This window comes from Bos mutus, chromosome 4, assembly GCF_027580195.1.
Source record: "Bos mutus isolate GX-2022 chromosome 4, NWIPB_WYAK_1.1, whole genome shotgun sequence".
In the NCBI taxonomy this organism is placed as follows: domain Eukaryota; kingdom Metazoa; phylum Chordata; class Mammalia; order Artiodactyla; family Bovidae; genus Bos; species Bos mutus.
Genome location: NC_091620.1, coordinates 78754010 through 78769947, shown reverse-complemented (window position 1 = coordinate 78769947; position 15938 = coordinate 78754010). Strand labels below are relative to the sequence as shown.

Sequence of the window (15938 nt, the reverse complement as noted above, 5' to 3'; positions counted from 1 at the left end):
ATAAGGCAGAATGAGAGATGGTATTTGCTATGTTCCACAGGCCTCTAGATAAATGCTAATCCTGAAGTCTGACCCTGAGATCAAAGCTCCAGATCAGGCAAAGAGGTCTCTTCAATAGAAAGAATGGGAGTGTTTCAATCTGTTGAATGTGCAGTGTCCTTGGCATGGCAGTCTGCCAGGAGCTGTCAGTTCAAATGTTATAGTCACATGAGAGAAACAGAAGCCACTGGCCTCTAGAGCCAGGCAATCAAGAGCTATCCACTGGGAAGCACTCTCCAAATCCAGAGCACCAGATGTAAAAATCAAATCACCAAATCTATGTAAAAGCTCACTCTGAGAGACTTTGCCAACAAAAGTCCATCTAGTCAAAGCTATGGTTTTTCCCAGTGGTTATGTATGGATGTGAGAGTTGGACTATAAAGAAAGCTGAGCGCCAAAGAATTGATGGTTTTGAACTGTGGTGTTGGAGAAGACTCTTGAGAGTCCCTTGGACTGCCGGGGATCCAACCAATCCATCCTAAAGGAAATCAGTCCTGAATATTCATTGGAAGGACTGATGCTGAAGCTGAAACTCCAATACTATGGCCACCTGATGCAAAGAACTGACTTATTGGAAAAGATTCTGATGCTGTGAGATTGAAAGCGGGAGGAGAAGGGGATGACAGATATTGGATGGCATCACCAACTCAATGGACATGAGTTTGAGTAAGCTCCGGGAGTTGGTGATAGACAGGGAAGCCTGGTGTGCTGCAGTCCATGGGGTCGCAAAGAGTTGGACACGACTGAGTGACTGAACTGAACTAAGAGATACTGGTTCTCCATAGCACTGCAGAGGGAGAATGTGAAATTGGCACCCACTGGCTGGAGTGAGGCAGAGGGGGAGCAAAGCATGGTGTCCAAGGTGGGGCAGGGGAGATGGCTGCTGCCTGCTAGAACAAAGCAGAACAAGAGTGTGAAGATGGTGTTGCAACCCTCTGTCCTCAGCAGGTCTCTGTGTGTGTGAAATGAGATGCCTGCCACACAGTCTGACATTTTAAGGTTAGCAATTGAGCCTCTCACATATGCATTCTGGGCGCGTCTTGTTCTGCTGCTTTTGTACCTGGCCCTGGGGCAGGTTAATCTACATATGTGAGCCCTTTAAAAGTCATGTCTCAGTTTGTTATACCTTTGTGGGTCTTGTGGATGCAAGAAAGCTGTATGTTCAGGGGGTTCATCGCTGAGCTGTAGATCTTAAAACTCAGGGTGCCCAATTGTAGAGTCATACTCTTTGCTCCTTAGGAAAGCTGTGAATTTTACATTTCTTCCTGAATGTTGATAGCTGTGCTAGGTGTTGGGTTTATGGCAAAATTATGTCTCAGCCTTTGCTACCTGCTTATTGTTGGATTTTTCTCATTTGCTCTATGCATCAGTTCAGTTCAGTCGCTCAGTCATTTCTGACTCGTTGTGAACCCATGGACTGCAGCACGCCAGGCTTCCATGCCCATCATCAATTCCCAGAGCTTACTCAAACTCATGTCCATTGACTGGATGATACCATCCACCCATCTCATTCTCTGTCATCCCTTTCTCCTCCTGCCTTCAATCTTTCCCAGCATCACAGTCTTTTCCAAGGAATCAGTTCTTCATATTAGGTGGCCAAACTACTGGAGCTTCAGCATCAATCTTACCAATGAATATTCAGGATGGATTTCTTTAGAATTGACTGGTTTGATATCCTTGCAGTCCAAAGGACTCTCAAGAGGCTTCTCCAACACCACAGTTCAAAAGCATCAATTCTTTGGCACTCACTTTCTTTATGGTCCAACTCTCACATCCACATTCTCCTGGAAAAACCATAGCTTTGACTAGATGGACCTTTTCTCTGCCTTTTGTCTAGGTTGATCATAGCTTTTCTTCCAAGGAGCAAACATCTTTTAAATTTCATGGCTGTAGTCACCATCTGAAGTGACTTTGGAGCCCCCCAAAAATAAAGTCTCCCACTATTTCCATTGTTTCCCCATCTATTTGCCATGAAGTAATGGGACCAGATGCCATGATCTTCATGTTTTGAATGTTGAGTTTTAAGTCAGCTTTTTCACTCTCTTCTTTCACTTTCATCAAGAGGCTCTTTATTTCGTCTTCTTTTTCTGTCATGAGGGTGGTGTCATCTGCATACCTGAGATTATTGATATTTCTCCCAGCAAACTTGATTCCAGCTTGTGCTTCATCCAGCTTGGCATTTCACATGATGTACTCTGCATATAAGTTAAATAAGCAGGGTGACAATATACACCCTTGACGTACTCCTTTCCCATTTTGGAACCAGTCTGTTGTTCCATGTCTGATTCTAACTGTTGCTTCTTGACTTGCATACAGATTTCACAGGAGGCAGGTAAGGTGATCTGGTATTCCCATCAACTGACGACTTTTCCACAGCTTGTTGTGACCCTCACAGTCAAAACTTTGGTGTAGTCAACAAATCAGAAGTAGATGTTTTTCTGGTTTTCTCTTGCTTTTTCGATGATCCAGTGGATGTTGGCAATTCGATCTCTGGTTCCTCTGCCTTTTCTAAATCCAACTTGAACATCTGGAAATTCACGGTTCATGTACTGTTGAAGCCTGGCTTCGTGTGAGATGAGTGCAACTGTGCAGTAGTTTGAGCATTCTTTGGCATTGCCTTTCTTTGGGATTGGAATGAAAACTGACCTTTTCCAGTCCTGTGGCCACTGCTGAGTTTTCCAAATTTGTGGACATATTGAGTGCAACACTTTCACAGTGTCATCTTTAAGGTTTGAAATAGCTCAACTGGAAATTCCATCACCTCCACTAACTTTGTTTGTAGTGATGCTTCCTAAGGCCCACTTGACTTCACATTCCAGGATGTCTGTGTCTAGTGCATGATCACACCATCGTGGTTATCTGGGTCATTAAGGTCTTTTTTGTTTAGTTCTTCTGTGTATTCTTGCCACCTCTTCTTTATCTGTTCTACTTCTGTTAGGTCCATACCATTTCTGCTCTTTGTTGAGCCCATCTTTGCATGAAAATTTCCCTTGGTATTTCTAATTTTCTCTAAGAGATCTCTGATCTTTCCCATTCTATTGTTTTCCTCTGTTTCTTTGCACTGATCCCTTAGGACAGCTGCCTTATCGCTCTTGCTGTTGTTTGGAATTCTGCAATCAAATGGGTATATCTATCCTTTTCTTCTTTGTCTTTAGCTTCTCTTCTTTTCTCAGCTATTTTTAAGGCCTCCTTAGACAACCATTTTGCCTTTTTGCATTTCTTTTTCTTGGGTATGGTTTTGATCCCTGCCTCCTGTACAATGTCACGAACTCCATCCATAGTTCTTCAGTGACTCTATCAGATCCCATCCCTTGAATCTATTTGTCACTTCCACTGTATAATTGTAAGGGAATTGATTTAGGTCATACCTGAATGGTCTAGTGGTTTCCCCTTCTTTATTCTATAAGTCTAAATTTTGCAATAAGGAGTTTATGATCTGATCCACAGTCAGCTCCCTGTCTTGTTTTTACTGACTGTATAGAGCTTCTCCATCTCTGGCTGCAAAGAACATAATCAAACTGATTTAAGTATTGACCATCTGGTGATGTCCATGTGTAGAGTCTTCTCTTGTGTTGTTAGAAGAGTGTGTTTGCTATGACCAGTGCATTCTCTTGGCATAACTGTTAGCCTTTGCCCTGCTTCATTTTGTACTCCAAGGCCTAACTTGTCTGTTACTCCAGGTATCTCTTGACTTCCTGTTTGCATTCCAGTCCCCTATGATGAAAAGGACATCTTTTTTGGGTGTTAGTTCTAGGAGGTCTTGTAGGTCTTCATAGAACTGTTGAACTTCAATTTCTTCAGCATCACTAGTTGGGATATAGACTTGCATTACTGAGATATTGAATAGCTTGCCTTGGTAATGAACAGAGATCATTCTGTCTTTTTTGAGACTGCACCCAATTACTGCATATCAGACTGTTTTGTTGACTATGAGGGCTACTCCATTTCTTTAAGAGATTCTTGCCCACAGTAGTAGATTTAATGGTTATCTGAATTAAATTTGCCCATTCCAGTCCATTTTAATTCACTGATTCCTAAAATCTTGCTGTTTACTGGTGTCATCTCTTGTTTGACCTCTTCCAGTTTGCCTTGATTCATGAACTTAACATTCCAGGTTCCTATGCAATATTGCTCTTTACAGCATCGGACTTTACCTCCGTCACCAGTCACATCCACAACTGGGATTTGTTTTTGTTTTGTTCCATCTCTTCATTCTTTATGAAGTTATTTCTCCATTCTTATCCAGTAGGATATTGGGCACCTACCAACCTGGGGAGTTCATCTTTCTGTGTCCTATCTTTTTGCCTTTTCATACTGTTAATGGAATTCTCAAGGCATGAATACTGAGGTGGTTTGCCATTCCCTTTTCCAGTTGATCACATTTTGTCAGAACTCTCCACCATGACCTATCTGTCTTGGGTGGCCCTACACGTCATGGCTCATATTTTCATTGAGTTAGACAAGGCTGTGGTCCATGTGATCAGTTTGATTAGTTTCCTGTGAAAAAGTCAGTCACTGTTTCCATTGCTCTATGTACAGGAACTCCATAGATAGTTTTTAGGTGTTTTGTTTTAAGACGAAATTGCTCCATATGTAGCTGTAGATACGGCTTGTTGGGAAAAAGTGATTTCAGAATCTTCCTATGTTGCATCTTCACCTAGAACCAGAGATAAATATTATTAACAGAGCAAATACAAATAATATAGCAAAATAACACATTTCAGCAAGAAATTATTTGTAGGAGATATTTATGAATCATAGTGACTCAGCTGTCCATCAGTTGGTTACTCCACTCATACCCCCTCATATAAGCATACTACCTGTGTGATGGTTTCAGGGCTGCAGTGGGAAGACAATGAGGGAGGGACTATGCCAAAGCCTTTGACTATGTGGATCACAATAGACTGTGGAAAATTCTGAAAGAGATGGGAATACCAGACCACCTGACCTGCCTCTTGAGAAACCTATATGCAGGTTAGGAAGCAACAGTTAGAACTGGACATGGAACAACAGACTGGTTCCAAATAGGAAAAGGAGTACGTCAAGGCTATATATTGTCACCCCGCTTATTTAACTTATATGCAGAGTACATCATGAGAAATGCTGGGCTGGAAGAAGCACAAGCTGGAATCAAGATTTCTGGGCAAAATATCAATAACCTCAGATCTGCAGATGACACCACCCTTATGGCAGAAAGTGAAGAGGAACTCAAAAGCCTCTTGATGAAAGTGAAAGTGGAGAGTGAAAAAGTTGGCTTAAAGCTCAACATTCAGAAAACCGATATGGCATCTGGTCCCATGACTTCATGTGAAATAGATGGGAAACAGTGGAAACAGTGTCAGACTTTATTTTTTTGAGCTCCAAAATCACGGTAGATGGTGATTGCAGCCATGAAATTAACAGATGCTTACTCCTTGGAAGGAAAGTTATGACCAACCTAGATAGTGTATTGAAAAGCAGAGACATTACTTTGCCAACAAAGGTTCATCTAGTCAAGGCTATGGTTTTTCCAGTGGTCATGTATGGATGTGAGAGTTGGACTGTGAAGAAAGCTGAGCACCGAAGAATTGATGCTTTTGAACTGTGGTGTTGGAGAAGACTCTTGAGAGTCCCTTGGACTGCAAGGAGATCCAACCAGTCCATTCTAAAGATCAGTCCTGGGTGTTCATTGGAAGGAATGATGCTAAAGCTGAAACTCCAATACTTTGGCCACCTCACGCGAAGAGTTGACTCATTGGAAAATATTCTGATGCTGGGAGGGATTGGGGGCAGGAGGAGAAGGGGACGACAGAGGATGAGATGGCTGGATGGCATCGCTGACTCGATGGACGTGAGTCTGAGTGAACTCCGGGAGTTGGTGATGGACAGGGAGGCCTGGCGTGCTGCAATTCATGGGGTTGCAAAGAGTCGGACACGACTGAGCGACTGAGCTGAACTGAACTGAAAGGAAAAGTTGCTACTTAATAGTCAATACATATATCTCTCACACTCTTATCAGACCTTTAATTTTAAATGATTATTCAGATATCTTAGTGGAAATATGCAACATTAATATGTGTTGATATTTCAAACAAGTTCCAGAAAAGAGAAAATTTTTAGAATCTTGCTCTGTAGTCTATATCAAAAGCTTCAGATACTTAACACTTTCTCATTAACCATACTTATTTTAAGATGCTTCCTTCAGTTCATTTCAGGCATACAGTGGTGTCCGACTCTTTACAACCCCATGGAATGCAGCACGCCGGGTTTCCCTGTCAATCACCAACACCCAGAGCTTGCACAAAGTCATATCCATTGAATTGGTGATGCCATCCAACCAGCTCCTCCTCTGCCATCCCCTTCTCCTCCTGGCTTCAATCTTTCCCAGTTTCAGGGTCTTTTCCTAGGAGTCAGTTCTTCACATCAGGTGGCCAATCTATGGGAGCTTCAGCATTAGTCTTTCCAGTGAATATTCAGGACTGATTTCCTTTAGGATTGACTGATTTGATCTCCATGCAATCTAAGAGACTCTCAAGGGTCTTCTCCAACACCACAGTTCAAAAGCATTAATTCTTCAGCTCTCAGCTTTCTTTATGATCCAACTCTCACACCCATACATGACTACTGAAAAAACCATAGCTTTGACTAGATGGAACTTTGTGGGCAAAGTAATGACTGATTTTTTAATATGCTATCTAGGTTGGTCATAACTTTTCAACCAAGGAGCAAGTGTCTTTTAATTTCATGGCTGCAGTGATTTTGAAACCTAAGGAAATAAAGTCTGTCACTGTCCCCATTTATTTGCAATGAAGTGATGGGACTGGATGCCATGATCTTAGTATTATGGATGTTGAATTTCAAGCCTACCTTTTCACTCTCCTCTTTCACTTTCATCAAAAGGCTCTTTAATTCATCTTCAGTTTCTTCCATAGGAAGGTGTCATCTGCATATCTGAGATTATTGATATTTCTCCCTGCAATCTAGACTCCAGCTTGTGCTTCATTCAGTCCAGCATTTCAAATGATGTACTCTGCATATAAGTTAAATAAGCAGGGTGACAATATATAGCCTTGACATACTTCTTTCCGAATTTGGAATCAGTCGATTATTCATGTCCAGTTCTCACTGTTCCTTCTTGACCTACATACACATTTCTCAGGAGGCTAGTAAGATGGTCTGGTATTCCCATCTATTTATTATTCACAGCTTGTTGTGATCCATAGAGTCAAAGGCTTTGGTGTAGTCAACAAAGCAGAAGTAGATGTTTTTCTGGAATTGGCTTGCTTCTTCTGTGATCCAAAGGATGGTGGCAATTTGATCTCTGGTGCCTCTGCCTCTTATAAATCTAATTTGAACATCTGGAAGTTCTCAGTTCACGTGGTGTTGATGTCTAGTTTGAAGAATTTGAGCATTACCTTGCTAGAGTGTGAGATGACTGCAATTGTGTGATAATTTGAACATTCTTTCGCATTGTCCTTCTTCGGGATTGGAACGGAAACTGACCTTTTCCAGTCCTGTGGCCACTGTTGAGTTTTCCAAATTTGTGGGCATATTGAGTGCAGCACTTTCACAGTATCATCTTTTAGGATTTGAAATACCTCAGCTGGAAATCTATCTCTTCATATAGTTTTGTTCATAGTCATGCTTCCTAAGGCCCACTTGACTTCACATTCCATGATATCTGACTCTAGATGAGTTACCACAGCATCATGGTTATCTGGGTCCTCAAGAACTTTTTTGTATAGTTCTTCTGTATATTCTTTCCACCTCTTCTTAATATCTTCTGCTTCTGTTAGGTCCATACAGTTTCTGTCCTTTATTGTACACATAGCAGAGACATTACTTTGCCAACAAAGGTTTGTCTAGTCAAGGCTATGGTTTTTCCTGTGGTCATGTATGGATATGAGAGTTGGACTATGAAGAAGGCTGAGCGCCTAAGAATTGATGCTTTTGAACTGTGGTGTTGGATAAGACTCTTGAGAGTCCCTTGGACTGCAAGGAGATCCAACCAGTCCATTCTGAAGATCAGCCCTGGGATTTCTTTGGAAGGAATGATGCTAAAGCTGAAACTCCAGTACTTTGGCCACTCCTGCAAAGAGTTGACTCATTGGAAAAGACTCTGATGCTGGGAGGGATTGGGGGCAGGAGGAGAAGGATGAGAGGATGAGATGGCTGGATGGCATCACTGACTCGATGGACGTGAGTCTCAGTGAACTCCGGGAGTTGGTGATGGACAGGGAGGCCTGGCGTGCTGCGATTCATGGGGTCACAAAGAGTCGGACACGACTAAGCAACTGAACTGAACTTGCATGAAATGTTCCCTTGGTTTCTCTAATTTTCTTGAAGAGATCTCTAGTCTTTCATACTCTTGTTTTCCTCTATTTCTTTGCATTGATCACTGAAGAAGGCTTTCTTATCTCTCATTGCTATTCTTTGGAGCTCTGCATTCAGATGGCTGTATCATTCCTTTTCTTCTTTGCCTTTCACTTCTTTTCTTTTCTCAGCTATCTGTAAGGCCTCCTCAGACAATCATTTTGGCTTTTTGCATTTCTTTTTTGGTGAATGATTTTGATTACCACCTCCTGTACAATGTCATGAACCTCCATCCATAGTTCTTCAGGCACTCTGTCTATCAGGTCTAAACCTTTGAATCTGTTTGTCCCTTCTACTGTATAATCATAAGGAATTTGATTTAGGTCATACCTGAATGTTCTAGTGGTTTCCCCTAGTTTCTTCAATTAAAGACTGAATTACGTAATAAAGAGTTTATGATCAGAGCCACAGTCAGCTCCCAGTCTTGTCTTGCTGACAATATAGAGCTTCTCCATCTTTGGCTGCAAATAATATAATCAATCTGATTATGGTATTGACCATCTGATGATGTTCATATGTGGAGTCATGTCTTGTGCTGTTGGAGGAGTGTGTTTGCCGTGACTAGTGTGTATTCTTGGCAAAACCATCTAAAGGTGTTTCCTTAGATGTCTCCAATAACTAAATTATCTTCTTTAATGCTTAGAAAATGGGGTTTGTAAAACTATATTCCACTAATTACCTATCCTGTCGTATATAGTACCATCTTTCCATAATGACCATAGTCCTCACCTGTGTAGACTGAATGTAGTGTTAGGGCAGAACAGTAGCTGTAGCCTTGACTTCTGGACCCGAGATCAGTCCAAGTTCAGTTCTCTCCTCCACACTGGCCTTATTTATGCTTATATTACTGTTTAGACACTCATTCTTTTCCAGAAATAAGCCCTTGTCTTTGTATTCTCCTCCCTTGCTCATGCTTATCCCTCTCAAGACATCCTCCAGGGAAGAAATCTTTACATGCAGTAAATATGAATATTTGTCATGAATACTGTCAAACAGATCAAAGAACTCCTTCCATAAGATTTAGAGAGTCAAGTTACTATTGCTTCACCCTCTACCCTGCCAAGCTGATTAGCTCTATAACCATCTGAAAATAGCATTTTCAGATTTCACAGAGCAAACGACAAAGCTAAGTGAAATGCTGCTGCCGCTTCTAAGTTGCTTCAGTCAAGTCTGACTCTGTGTGAACCCATAGATGGCAGCCCAGCAGGCTTCTCCATCCCTGGGATTCTCCAGGCAAGAATACTGGAGTGGGTTGCCATGTCCTTCTCCAATGCGTGCATGCATACTAAGTTGCTTTAGTCGTGTCCAACTCTGTGTGATGCTACAGACAGCAGCCCACCAGGCTTCTCTGTCCACAGGATTTTCTAGGCAAGAATACTGGAGTGGGTTGTCATTTCCTTCTGCTAAGTGAAATATTTATAGTAGCAAATTGTCAAGCACGATGAACTTTCCTCTCATAGCAGTATGCTTTTATAGCTTTACCCTTTTAAGTCATTCTGTAATAAATCTACCTAATACCAAGAACAAGACAAATAAAACTGTTACACAGGTAGTCTAATTTCACTGTGATTTAATGTGGGCATGTTTACTTCCTCGTGACTAGAAAACACTTTGGTATCCTACCAAACTACAGATTCTGATTCAGTAGGTCTAGGATAGAACCTGAGATTCTGCATTTTTAAGAAGTTCACAGGTGATGCTGAGGCACCTGACTCAGATTTAACACAATGAAGTAAACAAGAGTTTAAACCGTTTGTCCTTAGCTATGTCACTCATGAAGCACTAGTTCCTTCATGAGTGTATAGACTGGAGCATTTCAGAAATATGTGCATATAAGCTTACTAGCATCTGAGAACAGTTGGGAAAAGAGAATAGGAGTTAATATGTAAAAATGTTAGATAAGGTCAACAATAGCTAATATATAGTTATAGTAGTAATATCAAATATCATTCAAATCATACACATTCAAAACTAAATAAATGAAAAGCAAATCATTTTTCTACTAAAGGAAGTTTTTATTTTCACAAATATTTAATAATGCAGCTACCTTTGAGCCAAGAAAAGAAAAAGCAGAGTATGCCTGTATTTTTTTGATGCCAGTATTTGGCACTAATTCATCTTTAGTTCATCAACTCAACTAGCTGTAAATAACTCAGAAAAACAAATATAGGCAATTCTGTTAGTATATGCAGAAAATCATAATGAATAGTGATTAATTAAGTGGAGTGGTTATTTATAGTTGTAGGTGACCATGAAGAGGCAGATAGAGAGAAAACAGCCACAGTGTCTCTAATACATTGAACTTCAACCAGAACACTGAACTGACAGAACACACCTGCAGCAAACTCCAGCTAGAAAGATCCTCTGTAATTCAGACCAGACATTGATAATGGGTTAATAAGATCAACAGCTTATCAAACATGTAAAAATCTAACATACAGCTATGTTTCCCCTAAGATGACACCCCCTTTAACCTCTTTTTCTGAGTACTGAAAGATCTACACATTTTCTTTTCTTCATGTGCTCGTCAGCAACAGTAAGCCTCAACCCACTTTAGGATGCCACAGATTCTCCAGTTTATGTTAACCCCTTTGCAGATGATACAGATTTTCAAACTTTAAGTTTTAAACACCTGGGTTTTTGGGGTGATTTAACAATGTTGAATAAAAATGTGCCTCTTTAAAATATGGGGCAATTTTTCAATGAAAAAAAGCAGACTAATCCATCCATGTGTACAATTATACTTGCTCTGGGGCAATTAAGTCAACATGAAGCATACTCCCCAAAGTGCCGAACTCCCGCCTCAGCACACGCATGTGGAAGCACACACACACACACACACACATCCAAACTCATTGTCATATAAAAATAACTATCTCCCGCTTTTAAAACAGGGTATTATACTTTCTACTAGGTATTTTTAATGTATTTCATTTGTCTTTATGTATGGATTGTTTTTCCTTTTGTATATTTAAAGAATTTAAAGAAAATATGGTAAGTAATGATAAAAATTAGAATATAGTGAGTACTATGAGCTCATAAGTCAGAACCTTTCTCCCCGCCTACCAATGCAGAAGACATAAGAGGGGCAAGTTCCATCCCTGGGTCAGGAAGACCCTCTGGAGAAGGGCATGGCAACCCACTGCAAGTATTCTTGCCTGGAGAATCCCATGGACAGAGGAGCCTGGTGAGCTACAGTCCATAGGGTTGCAGAGTCAGAAATGACTGAAGCGACTTAGCACACAAATAATATGAGGTGCATTTCTTATTTTTTTTAATTTTTAAAAATTTCATATTTTTAAATATGAAGATTTAAAATCTGTGTCATTGATTGTTTATACAGTTCTATCTACCCTTAGGTGGGTATGTAATTTTTTACTCAATTCTTCTGAACTATTTCTGCTTTACATCATTCAACCCTATTTAGTTTAAGACTTAAAGAAGTATCCTTTGTATTCTTCCTAAATCAACATGTCCACAGGTATCCTAATGTAGTGAAAGTAGACTCAGTATATGAAGACAGATGGCTAGGATCTCACATGTTGTTTTGCCAAAAGTTTTACTTTCCTTTACGTTTGATGAATTCGTTAACAAAAGAAACCACTCCTTACTCACAAATAAACAATTTCAATTTTTTTGAGTTAATTTCAATATACAGTCATTTTAAAAAAAGAAATACAAGCGATGAAGAAGTCACAGTTTATACATCACCAGATTGGGCCTATCTATATCCAGACTTGAGCAGCACTGAGAAGTCCCTCCTTAATCTGGAGCCCCAACAGGGAAAGGGTCCTGGGAAGTACATCCACCCCATGGGTGAGACTTCAGATTGAAGTTTTGGGATCTCCCATTTATAATCCCAGGCCAGCCACATGCAAACTGATAGCAAAATTGCAGTTTTGGTTTTTAACTTTTACAGTGCTGTTTGTTTCACCTCATGACTCATCAACATTTCTTAGAACCCCTTGGGGGCTCGTAAGCCCTTCAGGGGTTTAGTAGATTCCAAGATCTACTCTCTTTCCCATATAAAATACTGTCTGACTGGTGGGGCTCACAGGTAGACACAGAATTCAGGCAGTGTCCAGGCAGGTCAGAAACCTGCTCTCCTGCTCCTGAAGCCTGAACTACACTTTGTTCATTTTAATTTCTGTAACACATCCCCATATTTTAGGAGGATACTTTTTCTATTCCCAGGAAATGAAAGGATATTACATCAGTATGTTTTGAATATCTTCAAGATTTTTCCAAAGATCCTTCCAAACTGGTGTTATCTCGGTTTGCAGTTTTGGGTATTTATTTACCCTGGCAACTGACATGACAAGATTATTCTTGATTTTAGTATCTAAACAAAGCAGTTACCAATAATTTATCCTATAAAACACAAGGCAGAATGTGGTCCATCGTCCCCTTCTGTGGGGAGCCTTTTTAGGAGGACTCGTGGTCTCTGCCGTAAGTGAACTTCTGCTTAAGAAAGCAGGACTACCTAGCAATACATCTTCTGGTAAAAAGGAAAGGTCTTTCATAATCTAGAATTTAAGTTCTGCACCTTTAAAGCATGACCAACTATCTTTTTATTTCCTTATCCCCCAACTGGCTCAAAAATTAGTTAAGGAAAAAGTTGTAAAGATTGAATTTAGAAATAATATTTCAAAAGGAAATATTAGATTCATACAGAAACAAAAATTCAGATAGAACAATTAGAAAACTAGAGTAAATATTTTGTGACCCAACAGGAACTAGACAAAGTACAAGATTTTAAGGAACATCTTTTAATGTTCAAAACCAGTCTTTCTGAGGTGACAATGAAAGCAAGAAATTTTACAACAAATGACTATGAATACACATTCTACAGCTAGTAATCTTCCACATAATTTCTGTATTATCATTTACATCTCTTAGTACTAGCACAGCATTCTGAAGGTGCCAAGTGTAAGTTGTATGCAACTGAGTAGAAAGATGAAAATTTGCTCAGATTTCCAGAAGAGCTGTAGAACGTGGAAGATAGCAAAGTTCTCAAACATGTCCAAATGCATAACCATTGACAAAAATATAAGCACATATTGTTATAAATACCATGGTTATAATGCCTTGCTGATTCCGTAGAGGAAAAAAACCTTGAGAAATGTATAATAAATGGTTCATAGGCTAGTCATTTAGTTTACATTTTCAAATATCTTTCAAAATATTTGCTCTTCAGAGGCAATGTACTGACAGTACTGGGTCTGTGTTTTGCAGGGACACTGATGAGGGTAGTGATGTTTTCCTTTTGATGAGGAAGGCTAGTGTTCAGGGTCCAGGATTTGTGTAGAATGACCATCTCTCTGCTGAATTTAGCATTGGGAATAAATCAGTGAATCAGTACCAAGTAAAAATAAGTGGATCACGCTCAAGCCACATCTGTAGAAACTGAAGTCCATTCCATTGTGAACATGTTGAATTTTTAAAAGTGCTGGTTTTTTGTTCGAAGTGTGGAATTTAATGATGTCTTAATAATCCTTTTGAAATGTTCTGCTGCTTATGGGGGCAGGTGGGAGGGAGTGTCACCAGTTCTTGAACTATAAGATAAGGTGTGTTTTGCAAAAATAAAGCATGAAAATCTTGACTTTTGTAAGGTGATATTAAGAAAGGTCCTGACATAGCTGGTGCATAAATGTAGAGACTCTTTTACTCCCTGGAAAGAAGAAAGATAAGGTACATATCAGAAATTCATGGGAAAATAGTTAAGACTCAAATTCTATATATTAAAAATGTTGTATTTTCTAGAAATCAGCCCAATTTCTCCAGCTGTAGAGAAAATTTCTCTGATGTGCTTCATGGATAAGGCAGTTATTTTCTCATTCCAGGGTTCATGGAAGACGCCTTCCCAGCTCTCAAGAGCTGCACGCAGTCAGATAAGGAGGGTCACTCATTAAATCTGCTCTGCATGAGCATTTCCACTCCTTGCTGTCCCTTCAGACCATCCTCTGTTTAGTGGTGTATGTACTGCTTCTTTTGAAAAGACTATTGGCTTATTCTCTTCGTGATCCATTGAATAAGTCCACACCTTCACTCTCCCATCTTTACTTTATTCCCTCTGCACAGCGTCTCCTTATTTTTCAGTTGTTATAAATCTTCCCAAAGGCATAATTAATTACAATATTCAACATGAGGCCTGTTTAAGGAAATCTATATCTGTGATTCTTCTAAATCTAGTAAATCAAGTAATCAACCTAGAAAATTTTTCTTCTCTATTTGTAAAGAAAAAAAGACATACTGTTGTATAAAGAGCAGTTACTTTCCTTGTAACAGTCAGAAGTTTAAGCCAAACCAATATACTTGTTGATAAAGACACTCTGGAAAGTTTTCAGTCTTTTACTTTCAGCTGCATAGCTCTGCTGAATCGCTCAGTTGTGTCCAACTCATTGTGACCACATAGACTCTAGCCCTCCAGGCTCCTCTATCCATGGGGATTCTCCAGGCAAGAATACTGAAGTAGATTGCCATGTCCTCCTCCAGGGGATCTTCCCGACCCAGGAATCAAACCAGGGTCTCCTGCATTGCAGGTGGATTCTTTACCTGCTGAGCTACCAGGGAAGCCCAAGCTACATAGAGACCCAAGATGTTGGACATTCAGGGCTCATTAAGCACTGATGAAATAGGGTATGTAATTTCAATAGAGAATAATACCAAAAAATTTACAACTACTATAGTTCATTTTGAAAAGCTTATCTTCCCACTAGAACAAGTTTTGTTTTAACTTGGCTTTCAGTAGATGATATTTTGGTCTATTATATAAATGGTCATATGAATTACTGTGTTTAAACATAACTTGTTACTGGATTGATGACAGGTTTTAAAGGTGATGCCATATTTCCTTTATTATAACATGAATGTATTAGCATTTTGAATACATTCTGTTCAAATAGCCCATAGGCAGAATTGTTCAGTCTCCTCTTAAGGAAATATATATAGGCAGAAAGCATCAGAACAAAAGATCGAGTTGCCTTCCTCAGTCTAAGCTTTCAATCTCACGAACACACACAAAAAAATTGGTCCAAAAAGGCCAGTTTGTTTTTTAAATCTTCAATTTAACTGATTCACACTTTGAAAATAGTTTTATACTGTTAAAATGTACTTTTCTGTAATGTCTCCAAAAAACAGAAGGGATGCTGATAGATCCATGGCTACTGGAAAATCATAAATTTTTATTAGGGATTAGCTGTGAAATTCATGTAAAATAGCATGATTTGAGCACATGAAGGTCAATAATTGTCAGTGGCAGCTCCAGAAATTTCTATACAGGGCAGCTTACTGTCAGCAATCTGAAAGTGGAATGAGAAGACTTGTTTTAAAATTGTGATTGGTTTTCTTCAGAGCAATTTGCTGCTGCTGTTGTTCACTTGATAAATTATGTCCAACTCTTTGCAACCCCATGAACTGGAGCATGCCAGGCTACCCTGTGCTTCACTATCTCCCTGAGTTTGCTCAAACTCATGTCCATTGAATCAGTGATGCCATCTAGCTATCTCATCCTCTGTCACCCTCTTTTCTTCATTCCCTCAGTCTTT

The 15938-nt window shown here is 39.7% G+C and overlaps 1 protein-coding gene across 11 annotated transcripts in view; it reads right to left on the bottom strand.

The window, feature by feature from the left end:
• Window positions 1–13139: 13139 nt before the first annotated feature.
• Window positions 13140–15938, bottom strand: part of LOC102266138 (platelet glycoprotein 4) — a 91238-nt gene continuing 88439 nt past the window's right edge. For 10 of the 11 annotated variants that reach the window (XM_070369696.1, XM_070369697.1, XM_070369700.1 and 7 more), the window contains one exon: window positions 13140–14062. The gene's annotated coding sequence lies outside the window, so the exon portion shown is untranslated. Of the gene's footprint in view, window positions 14063–15555; window positions 15693–15938 lie in introns of those variants that run through there. The other variant, XM_070369698.1, reaches the window with a different exon arrangement.